The sequence below is a fragment of the Pinus tabuliformis genome, chromosome 6 (assembly GCF_031772625.1).
Source record: "Pinus tabuliformis cultivar Carrire ecotype Pingquan chromosome 6, CPIR1, whole genome shotgun sequence".
Lineage (NCBI taxonomy): Eukaryota > Viridiplantae > Streptophyta > Pinopsida > Pinales > Pinaceae > Pinus > Pinus tabuliformis.
Genome location: NC_142292.1, coordinates 1,103,485,552 through 1,103,510,513, shown reverse-complemented (window position 1 = coordinate 1,103,510,513; position 24,962 = coordinate 1,103,485,552). Strand labels below are relative to the sequence as shown.

The 24,962-nt window shown below is 41.9% G+C and overlaps 1 protein-coding gene across 6 annotated transcripts in view; it reads right to left on the bottom strand.

The window, feature by feature from the left end:
* Positions 1-24,962, bottom strand: part of LOC149262770 (uncharacterized) — a 352,995-nt gene that overhangs the window by 150,805 nt on the left and 177,228 nt on the right. The gene's annotated exons all lie outside the window — the stretch shown is intronic.

Below are 24,962 nucleotides of genomic sequence, written 5' to 3'. Positions count from 1 at the left end.
CAGTGGACTTCCTCCAACTTGATATAATGAATCGACTCAAAACCCAAGAGTGAAGGCTTCTTTAAAATTATTTTTCCATACACGTACCTTGCCATCGATGAACGTTACCTTGTAGCCTTTGTCTTCCATTGTCGAAACGGACACCAAGTTCTTTTTGAGATCAGGTACTGTTAAAATTGGCAACTAGGGCCAAACTCCATGTGGGTCGACTTATTTATGGCAGCTGATATTTTTATTGGATCCCTCTCATCAAGAGGTGTAGGTTTGATCTAAAGATCATCTGATTCTGATAAGTATTTATGGAGTTATGAATTTATTTTGATTATGGAATTATTATCAAGCCGACCAGCAACTTGTGTAGGCTCAGAAGCCAAATAGTCATGCCTATTCATCATCTACGTTTTAGTATAAATTGGCAAGGACTTGAAGTCATTTGGACACATATTCTTGATGTGATCTCCTCTTCACATCTTGGGTTTTTGGAGAAGGAGAGACACAAAAAGAATATGCTGGCCTAGTTAGATGATGCCCTAGCCTACACGTTGTTCAAGAAGCCCTAACACATCTTAACGCAGTTCTGTGATGGAGTCTCCTAGCCGCACTAAGGGAAGACATTCTTACAATGATCATGGAAACCTATACACAGTTCATGATGAGGATTCTATGCAGAAATGGAGGCCCTAATACGTTGTTACAAGTAGCTCTAGACGCAATCAATGGATGCCCTAATTTGCTGTCAAAGTGAGGCCTCAATACACTGTCCAGAAGCCTTGTACACAGGCCCTAATATGTTGTCCAAGAAACCTTATACACTGGTCATTGAGACACTAATACGTTGTTCACAGAAACACTTATGCACAGGTCCTGGAGATAATTACACGCAGATAATGGAGACACACTTATATGACGTTCATGGTTACCTTCATATGCTGGTTATACATGACATTTATACAGTCAACGTGATGCCCTAACACAGGGCAGAGATCTACACGCAGTGAAACTATATATGAACACAGCATAATCTATGTATTGGGTCAACATATGAAGCTGTAGTCAAACACAGCATTATCATATGTTTTGGGCTCTCGGCATACTTGAAGGGATGAAGCCGCAGTGGAAGAGACACATTATACGCATTCATGGATCTACGCAGTCATGGAAAGGTCCCAGGATCTAGTTGTTGTCATAATAGTGTCTAGCTACAATCGAAGAGTTCTGGCCGCAAAGGAAACCTGTAGCTGCCAAGAGGTATACCAATACGCTGTGAGAAGGTGTCATTAATTAAGGAGACCATTAACACAGCAAACCCTATACACAGCAAATAAAGGTATTGCGCGGAGGATTCTGGAACTATAGCCTAGTTGCTTTGCTAGGTTGCAAGCCATAGCAAGCAGCTAAGGCTGATATGTATATGAACTAAAGAATGATGCACATTAGTAAGGGCAGCATGATGTATGAGATTATATGCAGCATGATATATGAGATTATGGGCAGCATGATTTATGAGATCATGGGCAGCATAATGATATTATGAGCAGCATGATGATATGAGCATGGGCAGCATAATGATGCATGATGATATGAGCATGGGCAGCATGATGATGAATGAGATCATGAGCATGGGCAGCATGATGATGAATGAGACCATGGAAGATGCAGCATGATGAGTAGCATGAAGATGAGAGCAGCTCAGTCATCAATGTTCAACACATGTGACAGTATAGCCTGGTGTCACATGGTTATGTGTTGCAAATAAACGAAAGGCAGCACTGATCTCATGCAAATATCAAAAGTCAAAGTGTTGACTACTATTGTAATTGTACTATCTCTCTCTCTCTCTCTTTCTCTGCTGAACTTTGAAGAACATAAAAGAAGAATTGATCAAGGGTTTCCCACATTGTGGGGTTTGTCCTTGGCTAGTGCCACATCTTGTGTCCTCTTATCTTGGCTTGTCTTTTGCGATTTATATTTATGTTCTATTTGCAGTTTACTTTAATGTTGATGTGATTGTTAATCTGGAAAAGATAATGAGCTAACTGTGAAAATTGAAATAAATTGCTCTAGCATAGAACATACCTAAAATTAACATGGTATCAGAGTTGAGGTGAAGACAATGCCCAAGCAAGAGTGAAAGAGCAATAACTGAAGACAGTTGGGACAAGACAAAAGGATCAATGGGTTCCTCATCCCTCTTCTAATTCACTAAGGGTGAAGTCGAAGTAGAGAATATTATCAGAATGGCACAGCAGAATTTCTGATGGCCTACCTAAAGATCACTTCATTGGAAAGTTCGGATCTAAGGGTGGAAGGAAAGGCAGATGCCTTGGTTATAAGTTTAGCCCTTATGCGAAGGAGTGTCCGAATGGCAGAGATGCAGGTCATCAAGGACACGGCCAACTCTTCAAAGAAAGAAAGGAACCCCAGGTATGAAGAATCAAATGTTGTTTCTGATAAGATAAATAAGCGTTATCTTATATTGGCCCTCTCCTTCAGATTCTTTGGAAATCTAGCTCATTGATTGTAGTGCTTCAAGGCACTTCATCGGATAGAAGGGTGCACTCTCTAATTTGGTAGAGACGGAAACAACCGTGGGATTATACTTGGAGCCAATGCCACCTATCCCGAAAAGGATGTTGGGAATGTTATCCCTCAACTGAATGGGGGTAACTCAATTCATTTACAGAATCTCTTTTATGTACGTGATCGCAAGAAGAACCCAGTGTCCATTTTAGCAATGGAAGTCAAAGGTTACAGGCACTCATTAATGGAAAGGGATGCCTGAATTCAAAGAGAGCATGAAGGTACATGTCTGAAATGTACCGAAGGAAAATCTTATGAGGGGGAGCATTCCCCTCATGCAGTAGGTCCACAGGTTTGGAACAACCCAAGGAGTTTAAGATTGGTGATCAGGAATCTCACGTATGCAGGTGGAAGAAAGCCCTCTATGGCTTGAAGCAAAACACCTCGGGTGTAGTATGAGAGGATTGATAGTTGTCTCATAAAGCTGAGATTCACTAGGAGTGAAACCGATCCAAACCATTACTCGAAGGTTGTGGATGATAGACCTCTCATACCGGCACCTATATCTGACAGGTGCAGACCCTGTCATTTGTAGGAGACAGAGGGAGTTGGATTTCGAATGTGGAAAGATAAACTGCAAGCCCATGACTACCTCGAGGATCTTAACTTTCAGAAGTTATATGGTAGTGATGTCAGACCAGATTTGGGAAATGCCTCTAAGTTTCATAAACTCATTCGCATTGATGTTCTTAGTGAACCTCCATCCGGACATATGTGTTGCAGTTAGCATGGTGAGCTCATATTTGATTGAGCTTCACTGGATTGGTGCCTAGTATCTTCTGAGATATCTTCAGGGCACAATCTCTCATGGATTGAGATATACTGCCCCAAATATGAAACCACATGATTATTTGAATACTGAGTGGGCAGGCAGTGTCGAGGATCACTAGAGCACTTCTTAGTGCTGGTTCTCCTTAGGATCTGCTTCGATATCTTGGATCAGCGGGAAGCAGAAGTCAGTGGCTTTGAGCACAGCCGAGGCAGAGTATATTGCTACTAGCATGGCTACCTGAGAGGCAGTCTGGTTACAAAGCTCTTTAGTGAGCTATTTGGATACCACTATGTAGCAAGATGATTAGTTCTCCTGTGAGGTCTTGATGATGTGTTCTCCATGACGATTATGTAGCATGATGATTAGTTCTCCTGTGAGGTCTGGATGATGTGTTCTCCATGACGATTATGTAGCAGGATGATTAGTTCTCCCGTGAGGTCTGGATGATGTGTTCTCCATGATGATTATGTAGCAAGATGATTAGTTCTCCCGTGAGGTCTGGATGATGTGTTCTCCATGACGATTATGTAGCAAGATGATTAGCTCTCCTGTGAAGCATGGATGATGTGTTCTCCATGGCGATTGTGTAGCAGGATGATTAGCTCTCCTGTGAGGCATGGATGATGTGTTCTCCATGGCGATTGTGTAGAAGGATGAATAGTTCTCCTGTGAGGACAAGATTGATTAAGTTCTCCAGTCGAGGCATCCTACCCATGCAGTCTGGGACTCATGGGAATTACCTCTCATATGATCAATGAGCAGGGAAATGAGGATAGGGACCATAGTAGTACCGATGGACGCATCGTTGTATCTACCGTACTCCCTATACTATGATGACCTGTTGGACACAGATTGTCATTGATGTCAATATGGCAATATTCAAGAGGAGGAGACAGAGCATATCAGAGCCAAGAGGAGCAGACCATATCGGAGGAGCCACATATATCAGAGCAAGAGGAGCCATATCGGAGGAGTGCCAGAGCAAGAGGAGCCATCGGAGGAGCTATCGGAGCATATCGGAGCCAAGAGGAGCAGACCATATCGGAGGAGCCACATATATCAGAGCAAGAGGAGCCATATCGGAGGAGTGCCAGAGCAAGAGGAGCCATCGGAGGAGCTATCGGAGCATATCGGAGCAAGAGGAGCCATCGAAGGAGCAAATGAAGCAAACAGAGCCATATATGCCTCAGATAACATTATCGGGGGCTATTAGGGCAATGGAAACCCACATATGCATGTATTAATGCTATCGGGAGTGTTTGAGCGCCCAAAATCTACATATATGCATTTATAATAATCAAAGGCCTTTTTCCTTTTTAGCGGAAACAACACAAGTTAAATGTGTTTCGGCACATATGGACCCGATGGCATATATATATATATATATAAATCGGCGATCGGGGAATGGATAATGGAGGATATATATGCGATATACGCGATATATATATTTAGCGCTGACCGTCGGCGATCTGGAGAATGGAGGATGCGATAATGGACGCGATAGCGATCTACCGTCCGATCTGGCAATCGGCATATATATGCGCATCGGAGGAGTGGAGCCTTTCGGAACCGCCGAAGTGAAAGCTCCGAATTAACGGAGCCGAAATATTATGAAGCCAGTATAAAGTAGATCGGGTCCGGAAAGGGCCTTCAGCAGTGCAAAGTTCTGACTTCCGGAGCCGAGTCCCTTATCAAGTAGAGTGTAAAATCATATCGGGTCCGTAGAACTCTTGTATCGCATCGGAGCAGCGGAGGTAGCGATCGCCGAAATCATCCGAAGCCGAAATCATATTAGAGAGCAGCCTAAAGGGAGATCGGGTCTGCTAAACCTTCGCGTTACAAATCGCCGAAGCGAACCTGCCGATATCCCGGACCCGAATTCAATATAGAGACGGGAGAATAAGAAGGCATCGGGTCCGCGTTCCGTCAGAGGATCGGGACTATTGTTTACAGCGAGTGCCGATATACATCGGACCTGAAAACCAACATAGAAGGGAGTCTAAAAGGGCATCGGGTCCGCACCTCGTCGGAGGTCAGGACTTAAGAGTTACTGCGACCGCCGAAATCCGGACCCGCCAATAATTGTAAAGGCGGGTGCATAATAATTTAAGTCCGGCATTTGAATTAGAGCGGGGGTTTATAATGTTTTCCGTGTATTATATGATACATGGCCGCGGGGTTAAGGTATATATTAAAGCGCTCGGTGATGGTTGATGAAAGCGCTCGGTGATGGTTGATTAAAGGCTCGGTTGGTGGCTTCCGATGGTTGATAAAACGCTCGGGTGGTGGCTTCCGATGGGTGATTAAAACGCTCAGGTGGTGGCTTCCGATGGTTGATTAAAACGCTCGGGTGGTGGCTTCCGATGTGTGATTAAACGCCTCCGATAAAGCCTGTAAGGTATCAACCACAGGTCAAGGGCCGAGTTTTATTTAAGAAAGGGGAGTTTGGGTTTTTTCTACTCAGATTTTGGAACACTTGTATAGACAAAAGAAGCAAAGGAATGGAAGCCGAAGTGTCAAGCGATCAAGTGAGGAGGAAGCCAAAGAGCCAGCATGTAAGAGGAAACGAATGGACAGGGGCATGGAGCATATAAAAGCAGTAAAAACAGAGAACTGTAGCAGTTGTTCGTGAACGGTATAACCTGAGCATAAGATAGTGAAAGCAGCAGAAGAAAAGGGGGCAACAGAAGCAGTGGAAGCTGAAAAGAGCGCAGCAGCACACCAGTGTATACCAAAGAGGTTGGAGCCTCAGAATTGAACAGGATTGAAGTCCTTGGGATTTGGTGCTACTAAGTCCAAGATTGGTGTCTTGGCAAAATAGAGTTAGTGCTCAGGAGGTTGGAGCCTCACCAAAGTCCAAGTTGGAGCTTGGCAACCAATTGCGACAATCTATTTATTGTATTTATTTTACTGCACAGTTATATTAATAAAAGCATTTATTCCTGCTGTTCATTTTGTGTTCTGAACATATATGTTTTAACTAGTAAAACAATAGTGAGAAGAAAAAATACTGATTCACCCCCCTCTCAGTGTTTCCAACATGACCTTCATTGATCTGGGATCAATGATACTGGTCTAGGACCAGTTGTAGGAGTTGTACCTACTATGACGCTGACTTCGCATCAGTTGAGACTGGTCTGGGACCAATGGTACATTCGAGTCGATTGAGACTGGTCTGGGACCAGTGAGAGTGGTACATACTATGACGCTGACTACGGGTCAGTTGAGACTGGTCTAGGACCAATGGTACACACTCTAAGACTAATGATACTGGTCTGGGACCAATGGTAGGAGTGGTACCCACTATGATGCTGACTTTGGGTCAGTTGAGACTGGTCTGGGACTAGTGGTACACACTCTAAGACTAACTTCGGGTCAGTGGAGAATGGTATGAGACATTCTCGATCAATTCTTCTTCTTCATGGTTCAACAGAGCATAGCTTAGCAAAGTTGAGCAAAGCTAAGCAGAGCTGAGCAAAGTTGAGCAGAGCTAAGCAAAGCAGAGCAGAGCTAGCAGAGGTGAGCAGAGCATAGCAGAGCCAGCAGAGCTGAGCAGAGAAGAGCAGAGCCAGCAGAGCTGAGCAGTTGAGCAGAGCCAGCAGAGCTAGAGCAGTGCAGGGCACTGATGGCAGAGACAGTATAGTCGGACATATGGATCAGCGAATGGAGTTCTCCCTTGTTGAGAGGGAGTGTTAAAATTGGCAACTAGGGCCAAACTCTATGTGGGTCAGCTTATTTATGGCAGCTGATATTTTTATTGGATCCCTCTCATCGAGAGGTGTAGGATTGATCTAAAGATCATCCGATTCCGATAAGTATTTATGGAGTTATGAATTTATTTTGATTATGGAATTATTATCAAGCCGACCAGCAACTTGTGTAGGCTCAGAAGACCAATATTCATGCCTATTCATCATCTACATTTTAGTATAAATTGGCAAGGACTTGAAGTCATTTGCACACATATTCTTGATGTGATCTCCTCTCCACGTCTTGGGTTTTTGGAGAAGGAGATACACAAAAAGAATACGTTGGCCTAGTTAGATGATGCCCTAGCCTACACGTTGTTCAAGAAGCCCTAACACATCTGAACGCAGTTATGTAATGGAGTCTCCTAGCCACAGTAAGGGAAGACATTCTTACGATGATCATGGAAACCTATAGACCGTTCATGAAGAGGATCCTACGCAGAAATGTAGGCCCTAATACGCTATTCCAAGCAGCTCTAGACGCAGTGAATGGATGCTCTAATTTACTGTCAAAGTGAGGCCTCAATACGCTATCCAGAAGCCTTATAGGCAGGCCCTAATATGCTGTCCAAGAAACCTTATACGCTGGTCATTGAGACACTAATACACTGTTCATAGAAACACTTATGCACAGGTCCTGGAGATACTTACACGCAGATAATGGAGACACATTTATATGGTGTTCATGGTTACATTCATATGCTGGTTATACATGACATTTATACAGTCAACATGATGCCCTAACATCGGGCAAAGAGCTACACGCAGTTAGACTATATATGAACGCATCATAATCTATGTATTGGGTCAACATATGAAGTTGCAGTCAAACGCAGCATTATCATACGTTCTGGGCTCTCGGCATACTTGAAGGGATGAAGCCGCAGTGGAAGAGATGCATTATACGCATTCATGGATGTACGCAATCATGGAAAGGTCCCAGGATCTAACTGCTGCCATAATAGTGTCTAGCCACAGTCGAGGAGTTCTAGCCGCAAAGGAAACCTGTAGCTGCCAAGAAGTATACCAATACGCTCTGAGAACGTGTCATTAATCAAGGAGATCATTAACACAGCAAACCCTATACGCAGCAAATAAAGGGAATGCGTGGAGGATTCTGGAACTATAGCCTAGCTGCTTTGCTAGGCTGCAAGCCATAGCAAGTAGTTAATGCTGATATGTATATGAACTAAAGAATGATGCACATTAGTAAGGGCAACATGATGTATGAGATTATATGCAGCATGATATATGAGATTATGGGCAGCATGATGTATGAGATCATGGGCAGCATAATGATATTATGAGCAACATGATGATATGAGCATGGGTAGCATAATGATGCACGATGATATGAACATGGGCAGCATGATGATGAATGAGAGCATGAGCATGGGCAGCTTGATGATGAATAAGACCATGGAAGATGCAGCATGATGAGCAGCATGAAGATGAGAGCAGCTCAATCATCAATGTTCAACACATGTGACAATACAGCATGGTGTCACATGGTTATGTGTTGCAAATAAACGAAAGGCAACATTGATCTCATGCAGATATCAAAAGTCAAAGTGTTGACTTCTATTGTAAATGTACTATCTCTCTCTCTCTCTTTCTCTGCTGAACTTTGAAGAACATAAAAGAAGAATTGATCAAGGGTTTCCCCACATTGTGGGGTTTGTCCCTGGCTAGCGCCACATCTTGTGTCCTCTTGTCTTGGCTTTCCTTCTGCGATTTATATTTATCTTCTATCTGCAGTTTACTTTAATGCCAATGTGATTGCTAATCTGGAAGAGATAATGAGCTAACGGTGAAAATTGAAATAAATTGCTCTAGCATAGAACATACCTAAAATTAACATGGTATCGGAGCTGAGGTGAATACAATGCCCAAGCAAGAGTGAAAAAGCAATCGTCGAAGACAGTTGGGACAAGACAAAAGGATCAATGGGTTCCTCATCCCTCTTCTAATTCACTAAGGGTGAAGTCGAAGCAAAGAATATTATTAGAATGGCACAACAAAATTTCTGATGGCCTACCTAAAGATCACTTCATTGAAAAGTTCGGATGTAAGAGTGGAAGGAAAGGCAAATGCCTTCGTTATAAGTTTGGCCCTTATGCGAAGGAGTGTCTGAATGGCAGAGATGCAGGTCATCAAGGACACAACCAACTCTTCAGAGAAAGCAAGGAACCCCAGGTATGAAGAATCAAATGTTGTTTCTAATAGGATAAAGAAGCGTTATCTTATATTGGCCCTCTCCTTCAGATTCTTTGGGAATCTGGCTAATTGATTGTAGTGCTTCAAGGCACTTCATCGAATAGAAGGGTGCACTCTCTAATTTGGTAGAGACGGAAAGAACCTTGGGATTATAATTGGAGCCGATGCCACCTATCTCGAAAAGGATGTTGGGAATGTTATCCCTCAACTAAATGGGGGTAACTCAATTCATTTACAGAATCTCTTTTATGTACCTGATCGCAAGAAGAACCTGGTGTCCATTTTAGCAATGGAAGTCAAAGTTTACAGGGTGGCACTCATCGATGGAAAGGGATGCATGAATTCAAAAATAGCATGAATGTATATGTCTGAAATATACCGAAGGAAAATCTTATGAAGGGGACCATTCCCTCATGCAGCAGGTCCACAGGTTTTGAACAACCCGAGGAGTTTGAGATTGATGATCAGGAATCTCACGTATGCAGGTGGAAGAAAGCCCTCTATGGCTTGAAGCAAAACACCTCGGGCGTAGTATGAGAGGATTGATAGTTGTTTGATAAAGTTGAGATTCACTAGGAGTGAAACCGATCCAAACCATTACTCGAAGGTTGTGGATGATAGACCTCTCATACTATCACCTATGTCTAACAGTTGCAGACCCTCTCATTTGTAGGAGATGGAGGGATTTGGATTCCTAATGTTGAAAGATAAATTGCAAACCTGTGACTACCTCGAGGATCTTAACTTTCAGAAGTTATATGGTAGTGATGTCGGACCAGATTTAGGAAATGCCTCTAAGTTTCATAAACTCATTTGCGTTGATGTTCTTGGTGAACCTCCATCCGGACATATGTGTTGCAATGCATGGTGAGCTCATATTTGGTTGAGCTTCACTGGATTGGTGCCTAGTATCTTCTGAAATATCTTCAGGGCACAATCTCTCATGGATTGAGATACATTGCCCGAAATATGAAACCACATGATTATTCGAATACTAAGTGGGCAGGCAGTGTGGAGGATCACTAGAGCACTTTTCAATGCTGGTTCTCCTTAGGATCTGCTTTGATATCCTGGATGAGCAGGAAGCAGAAGTCAGTGGCTTTGAGCACCGTCGAGGCAGAGTATATTGCTGCTAGCATGGCTACCTAAGAGGCAGTCTGGTTACTTTGGATGCCACTATGTAGCAAGATGATTAGTTTTCCTGTGAGGTCTAGATGATGTGTTCTCCATGATGATTACGTAGCAAGATGATTAGTTCTCCTGTGAGGTGTCGATGATGTGTTCTCCATGATGATGATGTAGCAGGATGATTAGCTCTCCTGTGAGGCATGGATGATGTGTTCTCCGTGGCGATTTTGTAGCAGGATGATTAGTTCTCCTGTGAGGACAGGATTGATTAAGTTCTCCTGTCGAGGCATCCTACCCATGCAGTCTGGGACTCATGGGAAGTACCGCTCATCTGATCAATGAGCAGTGAAATGAGGATAGGGACCATAGTAGTACCGATGGACGCATCGTTGTATCTATCGTACTCCCTATGCTAGGATGACCTTCATTGATCTGGGATCAATGATACTAGTCTGGGACCAGTTGTAGGAGTTGTGCCTACTATGACGCTGACTTCGGGTAGGTTGAGACTAGTCTCGGACCAGTGGTACATACTCTGAGACTGACTTCGGGTCAGTGGAGGACTGGTCTGGGACTAGTGAGAGTGGTACATACTATGACGCTGACTTCAGGTCGGTTGAGACTGGTCTGGGACCAATGGTACACACTCTGAGACTAACGATACTGGTCTGGGACCAATGGTACACACTCTGAGACTAACGATACTGGTCTGGGACTAGTGGTAGGAGTGGTACCCACTATGATGCTGACTTTGGGTCAGTTGAGATTGATCTGGGACCAGTGGTACGCACTCTGAGACTGACTTCGGGTCAGTGGAGAATGGTATGAGACATTCTCGATCAATTCTTCTTCTTCATGGTTCAGCAGTGCAGAGCTGAGCAAAGTTGAGCAGAGCTAAGCAAAGCAGAGCTGAGCAGAGAAGAGCAGAGCCAGCAGAGCTGTGGAGAGCTGAGCAGAGCCAACAAAGCCAGCAGAGCTCAACAGAGTTGAGCATAGTTGAGCAGAGCTAAGTAGAGCAATGTAGGGCACTGATGGTAAAGACAGTATAGTCGGAAATATGGATCAGCGGATGGAATTCTCCCTAGTTGAGAGGAATGTTAAAATTGGTAACTAGGACCAAACTCCATGTGGGTCAGCTTATTTATGGCAGCTGATATTTTTGTTGGATCCCTCTCATCAAGAGGTGTAGGATTGATCTAAAGATCATCTGATTCCAATAAGTATTTATGGAGTTATGAATTTATTTTGATTATGGAATTATTATCAAGCCGACCAGCAACTTGTGTAGGCTCAGAAGCCCAATAGTCATGCCTATTCATCATATATGTTTTAGTATAAATTGGCAAGGACTTGAAGTCATTTGGACACATTCTTGATGTGATCTCCTCTCCACGTCTTGGGTTTTTGGAGAAGGAGAGACACAAAAAAAATACGTTGGCCTAGTTAGATGATGCCCTAGCCTACACGTTGTTCAAGAAGCCCTAACACATCTGAACGCAGTTCTGTAATGGAGTCTCCTAGCCGCAGTAAGGGAAGACATTCTTACGATGATCATGGAAACCTATACACAGTTCATGATGAGGATTCTACGCAGAAATGGAGGCCCTAATACGATGTTCCAAGCAGCTCTAAACACAGTCAATGGATGCCCTAATTTGTTGTCAAAGTGAGGCCTCAATATGTTGTCCAAAAGCCTTATATGCAGGCCCTAATATGCTATCCAGGAAACCTTATACGCGGGTCATTGAGGCACTAATACGTTGTTCATAGAAACACTTATGCATAGGTCTTGGTGTTAAATTGGCAACTAGGGCAAAACTTCATGTGGGTCATCTTATTCATGGCCGATAATATTTTTATTAAATTCCTCTCATCGAGAGGTGTAGGAGTGATATAAAGATCATCCAATTCCGATAAGTATTTATGGAGACATGAATTTATTTTGATTATGGAATTATTATCAAGCCGACCTACAACTCATGTAGGCTCAGAAACCCAACAGTCGCATCTATTCAAACATCATCAGTTGTGTATAAATACAAGAGGACTTTTCCTCATTTGCACTCACTCAGCTCATCATATCTCTCTCTCTCTCTCTCTCTCTACTATGCAGAAAAGAGTCTCTTCTCTACTGCGCAGAAAAGGGTCTCTCCCTCATACATGTGAAGCTCGAAGCTGCCGAAGCTGAAGCTACAACTGCAGAAGTAAAGATTGACCTACGTGGACTAGAAGATCTCCTCATCTGAACTGTGTTGTAGGTTCATCTGAACCTCCTCTGAAAGCTGCAACTTTTGGTGGTGGAATCAAGTAAATCCAATGGACGGTCTGCAAGATATGGACTGCCCTAGTTTGAAGTTGGAAGCTGCCAAAACTGAAGCTGCAACTGCAAAAGTAAAGTTTGACCTGGGTGAACTAGAAGATCTCCTCATCTGAACTACGTTGTAGGTTCATCTGAACCTCCTCTAGAAGCCACAACTTTTGGTGGTGGAATCTAGCCAATCCGGCGGTCGGTTTGTGAGATATCGTCTGCCCTAGTTTGATGATGAAGCTGTTAATGCTGATGTTGCTGATCTAGGGTTTGCTACTGCTGATATGAATCAGATTTATTGTACTATTTCTCTCTGCTGAATTATTGAAGATAAAAGAAGATTTGATCAAAGGGTTCCCCACACATTGTGGGGTTTGTCCCTGGCTAGCCACCACATGTTGTCTCTCTTGTCTTGGCTTGTTTTCTGTCGATCGTTTAATGTTCTATCTACACTTTACTTTATGTACATGTGATCGCTAATCTGTGGAATATAATAAGGAAAAAAAGTAAATTGTTATAAGCATAGAACATACCATAACTTAACATGGTATCATAGCTAAGGTGAAGACCAAGCCCGAGCAAGAGCAAGAGCAATCACTGAAGAGAAAATTGGCAAGGCTATCCTAAAGGAACGATGGGGTCTTCAACACTCTTTCCTGTCAAAGACAAGCTGCGTGAGAAAGCTGACTATCACAGATGGAAGATGTCCATCGATCTAACCCTTGAGGATCAAGGAGTGTTGGATCATGCGAGAGGCAATATTATTGAGCCTCCATCAAATGCACCTCATTCTGCCAAGAAAAAATGGAAGAACGGAGAAATTAAAACGAAGAAGATCATCCAGGACTCTTTCGACAAGCGCTTGGTGGCCTACATCTCTGAACTAGACACCTCCAAGGAAATCTACGATAGACTGGTGAGTTTATTTGAAGTTAATGATGCAAATCAAGTTGTTTCTTAGAAATAAGCTGAGGGAAATCAAGAAGGGTAAAGATGAGAGTATGCAAGCATACTTCTTAAGAATCACCGAGATCAAGAACAATCTCCTATCTATTGGGGAGACTATTACTGACAGAGAAATGGCACTCACAACTCTTGGAGGATTACCATCCGCATGGTACGTGTTCAGGACTACTCTTCTAAACAATAATATAATTCTTGGTTTCAAGGAATTAATGGCTAGATGCATTCAAGAAGAAACAAGGGTAGAAGAGCAAGAAATGCCCTTGCCTAAAGGTCCTCCTGCTGCCTTTGCTTCTCATGCTAACAAAAGAAATAATTCTGGGTCTAAACCAAAAGGAGAGGCTGGACCTAAGGGTGGAAGAAAAGGACGATGTGACATTTGCAATAAAGCAGGTCACTATGCAAGGGAATGTCCTGATAGAAAGGACTCTCACCGTGACGATGATCAAAAGTCCTCTCATGGCAATCAAAGGAATGGAAAATTCAATAGCAAAGGTAAGAGGAGAGCTGGGAATCAAGGAAGAGGACAACCATTCAAGAAGGCTAGAAATTCCAAGATGTATTAAATGCACCTGACCTCAAAAAGAACTTGGTGTCCATCTCGGCAATGGAAGACAAAGGCTACAAGTTAACCTTCAGCGATGGCAAGGTACGTGTATCGAAAAATAATGTTAAAGATGCCTTTACTCTTGGGTTTCATGTTATCAAGTCGATGAAAGTCAGGTAGGTGTCATGTCTTATGACACATCTCTTCAGTCCGAACTTTGGTATCGGAGGTTTGCCCCCCTTCTTTACAAAATGAGCCTTCATCATTCTCAGATGTCGTCAAGCATCAAGTATGGAAGGATGCTATGACCATCATGAAGAATGATGTCTGGGAAGTAGTTCCTAGACCCCAGGACAAGACAATTGTTACTTCAAAATGGTTTTACAAGATAAAGTTGCAGCAGATGGAAGTATGGAATAGTATAAGGCTCATTTTGTTGCTCGTGGCTTCTCCCAGAAGGAAGGTATCGACTATGATATTTGCACCTGTTTCCAGATATACGACCATCTGCTTGATCATAGTCCTTGTGGCTTCACAAGGATGGAACCTACATTAGATGGATGTCAAGACCGCATTCTTACACGGTTCGATCAAAGAAGAGGTCTATGTTGAGCAACCCGAAGGATTTGAGATTTATGATTGAAAATCTCATGTATGCAGGTTGAAGAAGGCTCTCTATGGGCAGATCCTAACCTTTACGTTAAGGTTGAAGATCATAAACCTCTCATACTGGTGTTGTATGTGGATGACCTCTTTCTAACAAGTGCAGACCCTCTCATTCTCAAATGTAAGAGGGAGTTGGCCTCTGAATTTGAAATGAAGAACCAAGGACTTGAAGTGTGGCAGAAGCCAAGGGAAATTTTCCTATCTCAAAGAAAATATGTGGTGAAGATTCTGAAAAGATTTGGTATGATGGACTGCAAGCCTGTGACTACCTCGAGGATCTTAACTTTCAGAAGTTATATGGTAGTGATGTCGGACCATATTTGGGAAATGCCTCTGAGTTTCAAAAACTCATTCGTGTTGATGTTCTTGGTGAACCTCCGTCCGAACATATGTTTTGCAATTAGCATTGTGAGCTCATATTTGGTTGAGCCTCACTAGATTGGTGCCAAGAATCTTCTAAGATGTCTTCAGGACACAATCTCTCATGGATTGAAATACACTGCTGGAAATATGAAACTGCATGATTATTCGAATGTTGATTAGGCAGGTAGTGTGGAGGATCACTGGAGCACTTTTAGTAAACTGTTATAAGCATAGAACATACCATAACTTAACACCTGGAGATACTTACACACAGATAATGGAGACACATTTATATGGTGTTCATGGTTACGTTCATATGCTAGTTATACATCACATTTATATAGTCAATGTGATGCCCTAACACAGGGCAAAGATCTACACGCAGTTAGACTATATATGAACGCAACATAATCTATGTATTGGGTCAACATATGAAGCTAAAGTCAAACGCAGCATTATCATACGTTCTGGGCTCTCGGCATACTTGAAGGGATGAAGCTGCAGTGGAAGAGACGCATTATACGCATTCATGGATCTACGCAATCATGGAAAGGTCCCAGGCTCTAGCTGCTATCATAATAGCATCTAGCCACAGTCGAAGAGTTCTGGCCACAAAGGAAACCTGTAGCTGCCAAGAGGTATACCAATACGCTGTGAGAAGGTGTCGTTAATCAAGGAGACCATTAACACAGCAAACCCTAGATGCAGCAAATAAAGGGATTGCGTGGAGGATTCTGGAACTATAGCCCAGCCGCTTTGCTAGGCTACAAGCCATAGCAAGCAGCTAAGGCTGATATGTATATGAACTAAAGAATGATGCACATTAGTAAGGGCAGCATGATGTATGAGATTATACACAGCATGATATATGAGATTATGGGCAGCATGATGTATGAGATCATGGGCAGCGTAATGATATTCTGAGCAACATGATGATATGAGCATGGGCAACATAATGATGCATGATGATATGAGCATGGGCAGCATGATGATGAATGAGATCATGAGCATGGGCAACTTGATGATGAATAAGACCATGGAAGATGCAGCATGATGAGCAGCATGAAGATGAGAGCAGCTTAGTCATCAATGTTCAACACATGTGACAGTACAGCATGGTGTCACATGGTTATGTGTTGCAAATAAACGAAAGGCAGCACTGATCTCATGCAGATATCAAAAGTCAAAGTGTTGACTTCTATTGTAAATGTACTCTCTCTCTCTCTCTTTCTCTGCTTAACTTTGAAGAACATAAAAGAAGAATTGATCAAGGGTTTCCCCACATTGTGGGGTTTGTCCCTGGCTAACGCCACATCTTGTGTCCTCTTGTCTTGGCTTGTCTTCTGCGATTTATATTTATGTTCTATCTACAGTTTACTTTAATGTTTGATGTGATTGCTAATCTGGAAAAGATAATGAGCTAACTGTGAAAATTGAAATAAATTGCTCTAGCATAGAACATACCTAAAATTAGCAGGTACATATAGGACTTCTTGCAAATGAATTGTATTACCCTGATTCAATTGAAGAGTGACATTCCCTACGCCTTTCACGGGATATTTTGCGTTGTCCCCAAGAACAATTTCCAGGTTGGTCTTCTTCTCTATCAAATTAGAGAGAGCTTCTTTGAAACCAATGAAGTGCTTTGAGGCAACACTATCAATAAGCCAATTTCCCAGCGAGTCCGGGGGAGCAGTAGTAGAGAGGGCCACTAGTAGACAATATTCATCTTGCTTATTGTTAACAACGTTAGATTCATACTTGGAGTTTCTTGCCTTCTTGAAGGGTTGTCCTCTTCCTTGATTTCCGACATTTCTTTTACCTCTGCCATTGGACCTAACATTCCTTTGATTGCCTTGAGAGTGATTTTGGTCATCGTCATGGCGTGAGTCCCTTTTAGCACGAAAAAAAAAGGTAGAGGGATTGCCTTTAAGTGCGGGCATTTCTTGCTCTTCCATCCTTGTTTCTTGCATACATCTAGCCATCAATTCCTCAAATCCTGGGATGACATTATTGTTGAGAAGAGTAGTCCTGAATATATACCATTCAAGTGGCAGTCCACCAAGAGTTGTGATAGTCATTTCCCGGTCAGGAACTACTTCCCCGATAGATAGGAGATCATTCTTGATCTCGGTGATCCTTAAGAAATATGCTTACATACTCTCATCTTTGCCCTTCTTAATTTCCTTCAGCTTATTTCTAAGGAACAAAACTTGATTTGCATCATTAACTTTAAATAAACTCACCAGTCTATCGTATATTTCCTTGGAGGTGGTCAGCTCGGAAACATAGGCCACCAAGCGCTTGTCGATAGAGTCCCAGATGATCTTCTTTACTTTGACTTCTCCCTTGGTCCACTTGCTTCTGGCAGCAGCGGATGCATTTGATGGAGGCGCAACAATATTGCCTCTCACATGGTCCAACACTTCCTGATCTTCTAAAGTCAGATTGAGAGACATCTTCCATCCGTGATAGTCAAACTTCTCACGGAGCTTGTCTTCGGTAGGGAAGAGTGTTGAGGACCCCATGTAGTTTTTAGGATAGCCTTGCCAACCTTCGGTGATTGCTCTTGCTCTTGCTCTTGCTTGGGCTTTCTCTTCACCTCAGCTTTGATACCATGTTAGATAATGGTATGTTCTATGTTTAGAGCAGTTTACTTCTTTTTCTTCTTATTAACCACTAATTAGCAATCACATATAGATTAAGTAAAGTGCAGATAGAACATTAAACGATTGACAGAAAACAAGCCAAGACAAGAGACACAAGATGTGGTGGCTAGCCAAGGAAAAACCCCAATGTGGGGAAACCCTTTGATCAAATCTTCTTTTATCTTCAATAGTTCAGCGAAGAGAAATAGTACAAAATTAGAATTTTGTAATTTTATATCAGCAGCAACAAACCCTAAATCAGCAACAACAAACTTAGTCAAATGTGATGAAATTGACCTCCAATATGCTTGGTCAACTTGCCAGTCAACTAGTCTTTGAACAGCCTGAAGAATCAGCCCTTAAACAGCCCCAAATACATAGTCAAATTGCAGTTGACTGAAGTCAACCTGCTGCCCCAAACTAGGGTAGTCAACGCTAGTCAAACCTGAGGTCAGATTGCCTCGATTTTTGTGCCAAAAAATGTTGTCTGCCTAAGAGAGGCAGCCACACCAAAACCGCACTCTTCTAAGGTCAACGTTGGTCAAAGAGACCTTCAGCAGCTTCTGCGTCCTTGCCCTACTACGTCCTCCTCCTTCCCACATGTGAGATGCTCCTTGTGTAACCCAAAGCTAAGGAGAGGGAGAGAAGAAATGAGTGAGATGAGATGATGAGAAAATGAATCAACCTCACTTGTATTTATATGATTCACTGGGCATGTGTGCCACACATTTAACTGTTGGCCGACCTTGACAATTTGTCAAGTAAATACAAATAAATTCATATCTCCATAAATACTTGTCAGAATTGGATGATCTTTAGATCAATCCTACACCTCTCGACAAGAGTAATCTAGGAAAAATATCAGTTGCCGTAAATAAGATGACCCACATGGAGTTTGGCCCTAGTTGCCAATTTTAACAATGCCACCATGAAGTGTCCACTTGGTTCCATGATTGGTAAGCTCATTTACTCAATTGCATTAATGTTTGGTTGTACTGGAAGGTGAAGGGACGCATTGGATCTTATACAGGATTGCAAGTGGGTCTTCGCCTAGGGTTCGGTCTCCCTATATGAGGTCTAAGCCCTCCATAGGGTCATACTGGCATTTGTAGGGTGAGCGTTGAGAGCCACGGGTCTCCACCATAGCAAAGAGCAGATTGCCACTTCATGAGATCCTTCACTTACACTATTGCTTGCTCGTGTTCCACCTTTTGGAATATGATGATGCACCTAGACCACCTTGCCCAGCCAGTTCCACTCTTGCACCACATACTTGGCAGTTGATCAAGAGCCCATATGAGGATGTATCTCACCCGCAAGGGGCAATGGGAGGGCGTGCACCATTCTTCTATCCCTTACAAATGGCATACAGCCATGTTCGATCCATTCGGAGACCCATGAGGATGTTTTGTGCCCCCATAGCCACTTGGGGACACCACTGGTTGTTTGTTTGGATATCAAGGGGCCAATCCCTTGATCACTATGTTTGGATCTCATTCATTCATATTGGCACCCATTGGACTCCATTAGGCCTCTTCAATGGCCCTTCGACCTATTGTATCTATTATTTTTCCCTCTTAGGAGGCTTATTGTTGTGATATGGAGCAATGTTGCACGAAGCGCCCCCCCCCCACGGTTCCAAGCCCCGAAGCGCATCCCGTACGGAAGCACCTAGGAAGCTTGGCCGGAAGCGCGCTTCCGAATTTTTTGCCGCTTCATGGAAATTCGGAAGTGTGGTATAGAAGCGTCGCTTCCGAAGCGCACTTCGTACGGCGCTTCGGGCATCGGAAGCGTGGCACTTCGAAGGAGGAAGCGTATGCTTCCCGTACGCTTCCGGAAAAGTGTTTAGAAAATCGTTTTTTTTTCAATTTTTTTTTATTTTAGGTGAGTTTGCTTGTTGGGGATGGGTCCACCTTGGGTTAGGGTGACGAATGAAGGCAAAAAAAATATAAATATAGCAGATGCTCCCTCATGGTAATGTTAAATTCTTAAAGTAAAAGTGACATTCTCCTTTATTTTTCATTTTCATCCTTTTACTTAAATTTTTAACATTACCATGAAATGACTCAGGATGTTTGAGAGTGGTTCCAGCCTCATTGGACTTCATATGGAGAAAATAGAATTTCATATCCTATTCAAAATTCAGCAGACTTCACAGTTTTCAGGAATTCAGGATCAATGGGATTGTGGCATTTCATTAGATTATATCAAGTATGAAGGTATGCGATTAGCATTTAATCAAGAGCACCAAGCCCTATATGTACCCTAGTGTTGGTGGTGTTAATTGTTGAACTCCTTTGTCACGCGGCACGCCCTTAGCAAAAAATTACCTTTCAATCAAGTCAAAATCATTGTCAAGCATGTTAAGCTTTTTCTACCATATTTTAAGTCTTGAATTAGGTAGTTTGATCAAAATTGCGCAATGTTGACTAATATCCCTAGCCAATCGAGGTAGAGGCAAAGGCTAGACAAGAGGAGAAGAATCTAGATTCTAGATGGTTGATGCATCTAAATGGTTGATGCTCGAATAATTAATCATTAATGTATAATGGATGTTATATCTATCTTGATTTATGCAAAAATATGCATGTTTTCATGTCTTCTACAATTAATTTGCTATTTGGGATGTTTGTTTTGAGTATAAATGCAAAAGAATATAAATATATATATATATAGCAGACGCTTCTGTGGACGCTTCGCTTCCTATATTTTTGGAAAATGACGCTTCCGCGTCCCTGCTTCCAAAAAACGCTTCCGCTTCGCCCCCAATTCGTGCAACATTGATATGGAGCTATCTTGGTGGGCTTGTCACCAAGGGATGTTAATTTTGCACATTATTTTATTAGTTGGGGCATTATTAGGTCTAATTAGGCAAATAGAACCTCTTAGGGAGGATATATTTGATGTGATGATCATTTACATTTGGATCATTGTTTCTTCTAGGAATTTCACTAGCCTTGTTGATGGACGAATTGGGAGCCTAATGCATTTCGATGCTTGGAAGGACTTATTTCTTATCTTGGATCTTCAATGTTTTTCTTTATTGGTGATTGGAAAATTTCGCTATTCTTGTAAATGACTTTACATTGTTTCTTTTTCATGTATTGCACTTGTATAATGTATGAAAGATTTTCGCTCATGAAGTTGGTGTAGATGCCTTAATGAAATGCAAAATTTGTTCGATCTTGTCTTTGTGAAGACCTTTTATATGTTTATGTTGAGTATAGTGATTGATTTTCCTAGGGGTATATGGTTTCTCATATTTCTCTCGATAAGTCACCAATTGCAGCACCTAAAGAAGTATAAACTTTCCTAATGACCTAGTTGTTGCCTATAGGCCATGCGAAGGTGCGAAGAGACTCCTTGATTGGGAATAAGCATCTCTAAACATTGAATTTCATTGACTCCATTTCTCTAGATAGGCTAACCATTGGCCTAGTCCTTGGTGATCACAAAACGAAAATCACTCTCACCTCCTTTCTTGTCTTTCTAAGCCCTTACCTAGAAGGCCATCTAGGGCATCACACAAATTTTGTTGTAACCATCAAAAATCGATGAAAATTGGTCTAGAGTTGCATTGGTGAGTCCTCTAGAGGTCCTCCAAATTTGAGGTTATTTCGATAGAGCAATCGCAAGATATCCCAATCCCTAGCCTGAAAATCATTTCCCTAGTTTCCTTGTGGTTAGTGGCTTCATTAAGGATCATTACATTGAACATTAAAGTTGAATCTTACCTCTTTGATCCTTTTCTACTCCCTCAATTGATCAAGTCCACCTGTTTGAAGTTTTACCCCACACCCTTGACCTCATTTGGGTCCACTAGGGCTTCTTTGTGCTCTCGCAACTTTGACACTATTGATTTGTGGTAGCATCGGATGTGCTCTAGCCATGAAAATTGGTGGAGAGGCTAAAGCACATGAAATCTCCAAAACCCATAAATTGTTTGGAGAAATTCCACCCAGATGAGGAGATATTAAAATAATTCATATTTTTAATGGGGTCCTAACTTCTAAGTATAAACTTAGGAAAATTAAAATATTAATGTGTATTAATATAATTCTGGGTTAGAAGGTTCCAAGAGACGAGAATCAAGCCAAATCTAATCTTAGCCGTTGATTAGGGAGTTAATCTCGGTCGCTGGAGACTCAACAGGAAAAGTATAAGAGGAGGCTTCAGGGTCAGTTGGAGGTACACCAAAATTGATCAGTTGGTTCAATTTTCTGGAGCAGGATTTGCTGAGAGAATCAAACCAGTGATTTGTTGCAACGAGGGGCAATTCGGCAGAAGGCCGAGAATACATAGCTGAGAGGCAGAGATAGTGCCAGAGAAACAGAACAGAGCTTGGGAAGGCTGACGCATGGGCAGTTGGCACTGACGCAGAGGCTGAGGAGGCCAACGTGGGTGACGCAGAGGGCCAGAGAGGGCTGATGCAGAGAGCCAAGTGGCTGACGGAGAGGCTAGTAGAGCTGACGCAGGGCCAAGAGGCAGCGCTGGAAATTTTCATGGGGCAGACTGGAGCTGAGAGGGTGACGTAGTCCCTGGAGAGTGATGCAGAGAAATGGAGAAGTTTGGAGAAGCTTTTGTTGTCCAGCTAAGGAGCTGTCGTAGTTGATGTGGGATCGATCATCCGGTGGGTGATCAGCTAGAATATCTATCGCCAAGGAGAGGTACTTCTGCCAAGGAAATTCTCTAAAGGGTGAGCCATTTCTGGCACCCTAGTTGTATTCAGAAAATGCACAATAATAAAACCCTCATATCTACTGCACCGGTTTTCCCGCATTGGGTTTTTCCGGGGACGATTGTCCAAAAATAACGGTGTCCCTTGTGTGATTGTCTCAGTTATTTCAATTGCTGATATGTATATGTGTTGAGGTTGTTTTTGTGTTTATTTCGTTATTTATATTTATAAATAACTTGTTAATGGAAAGAAAAAGTAGGAGATAATAAACCAGATAATGCAGTAGGAATTTCTGACGTGTCAGACTTAGAAATTTCACAAGGATTGCTTATAAACCCTATTCTTCTAGGATTCTTTGGCTTAGGGCATTCCATATCAATAGATACCCCTCAAACCTAGGTCTAAGTTTCCTTCTAGCCCTTCTTGGAGAGCCATCCATCTTGCTTCCAAAGCAAGCAATCCCTATCATTAAAGACTCTCTTTTGAATAGGCTTGGAAATCACTACCCTTGCACTATTGGCACATTCCTTCTAGTGACTTCCCTAATAACGAAACTCCTCCCATCGGTGAAAGTTCGTAAAGAGCGAGGAGCTTTAGCTGAGATGACAATGTGATATTGCTTCATTAATGCCACTTGACCTAGTAGTTGCTCTATAGGAACCCCTCTTAGGACCCCTGTTAGTTTGAGTTTCAGCGGCAACAATCACCTCAAACTCCATGAACTTGGGCTTGCCCGATGGCTAAATCAACTGGAAAATTTCTACACACTTCGAAGATCGATTATTAGCTTAAAAGGGGTTTAATTCACACAATTAGATTAGAAATCTAGAAATACCTGCCAGATCTACTAGCTTCAATGTGTTTACTCTAGCCCAATACCTAAAGCAAGATACCTGTGCTTATAGATAATCCAACCACTGGCTATGAAACAATAATATTCAGTTAAAGAACAAAATTAGAGCATTAAACCCATTCAGCACATACCATGAATCATCAAGAGAGAAACACCTTGAATTGAAACCCCAAAGACTTTTATTAAAAGTATTCCAGCAGAACTTAGCTCAGTACAAAAAAATAAATTTCAACCGAGTTGAAGTTACCATGAGGAGTTGAAGTTAAAATGAGAGGGATCAACCCATCCAAGTGGAAATAGCAGCTAGTTGCATCGATCCATGGCTTGATCCTTGTTCAAAAAATTCGATCCCTTGATTAGCTGGCACAAATCTCCAAAAAATTCTATCTTCCTTGTTCATTGTGTTCAAGGATCAAAATTTGACTTCTGGACAACTAGAGGACCTTCAAAAAATAGAATATCATTACTTGTTCCAAATAATTCACTTCTTGCCCCAAAAAATCTGATTTGTTGGAAAATAGTCTTCTCTAGCCCAACGAATTTCTGGACTGGTCCCTTGTGCCTAAAAATGAGGCTTTTTATTTTTCACTTGAATATTTTCCTTTGAAATAGCCTCAAATAATTTTTGAATAATTTTCCCACTTGGAGGGTAATTATTTTTTCCCTTCAGTTTATTTTGTGACAATTTATGGCTAATTTTAATTTTATTTTTGCTAGAAAATAAAATTATTAGACTCAAGAGGGGATTAAACATTTTTCCACCCTCTAAGTGTATCTAAAAATTATTTTGGTAATGGTGTTCTAATTATAAGGAACCATTCACCAAAAATATTCCTAGATAACACTTTTACATCAAGATACAAAAAAATCAACGCTTATAAGGGGAAAATACACAGAGTCGAACTCTTAAGACTCAACCAAATTCTGCGACTCAAGACACATGATCTAGTATGATAAAAATACATAGACTCAATTCACACAAGGACTCACCTAAGACCTTGTCAATGAGTTCCACCCTAGCTTTGAGGTATATCTAGGAGAAAAACTCTGCCAATTATCCATGTTTACAAACACAAATAATTTGATGAGGATAAAAAACTCCCAAGAGTGAAACCCTTTTAAAAGAATCATAGGCTAACCTAGGTGTTGTTACATAGCCTAATAGTCACACTATAATCATTTTTACAATACAAAGGCAGAATTTGGGATTACAATGATGATATTGACACAAAAATTTGTATTTCACTGCTTTACATTCTGCTTCTTGGATTGTTGACATGTGCATGGTCAACACCACTACAAGTCATGAAGCAACTAAATCTAAACATTACCCACAAGTATAAGAATGCATGCGGTTTCAATTCTATATCCATTCATGTTGAGGGACTCATCAAGGATCTCAAGGTTGCATTAGCCATGAATAAGGACACATCTTTGCTAATGGTTGTTGTAGTTATTAACATACCAAATGTCTGGGGAATGATGTTGTC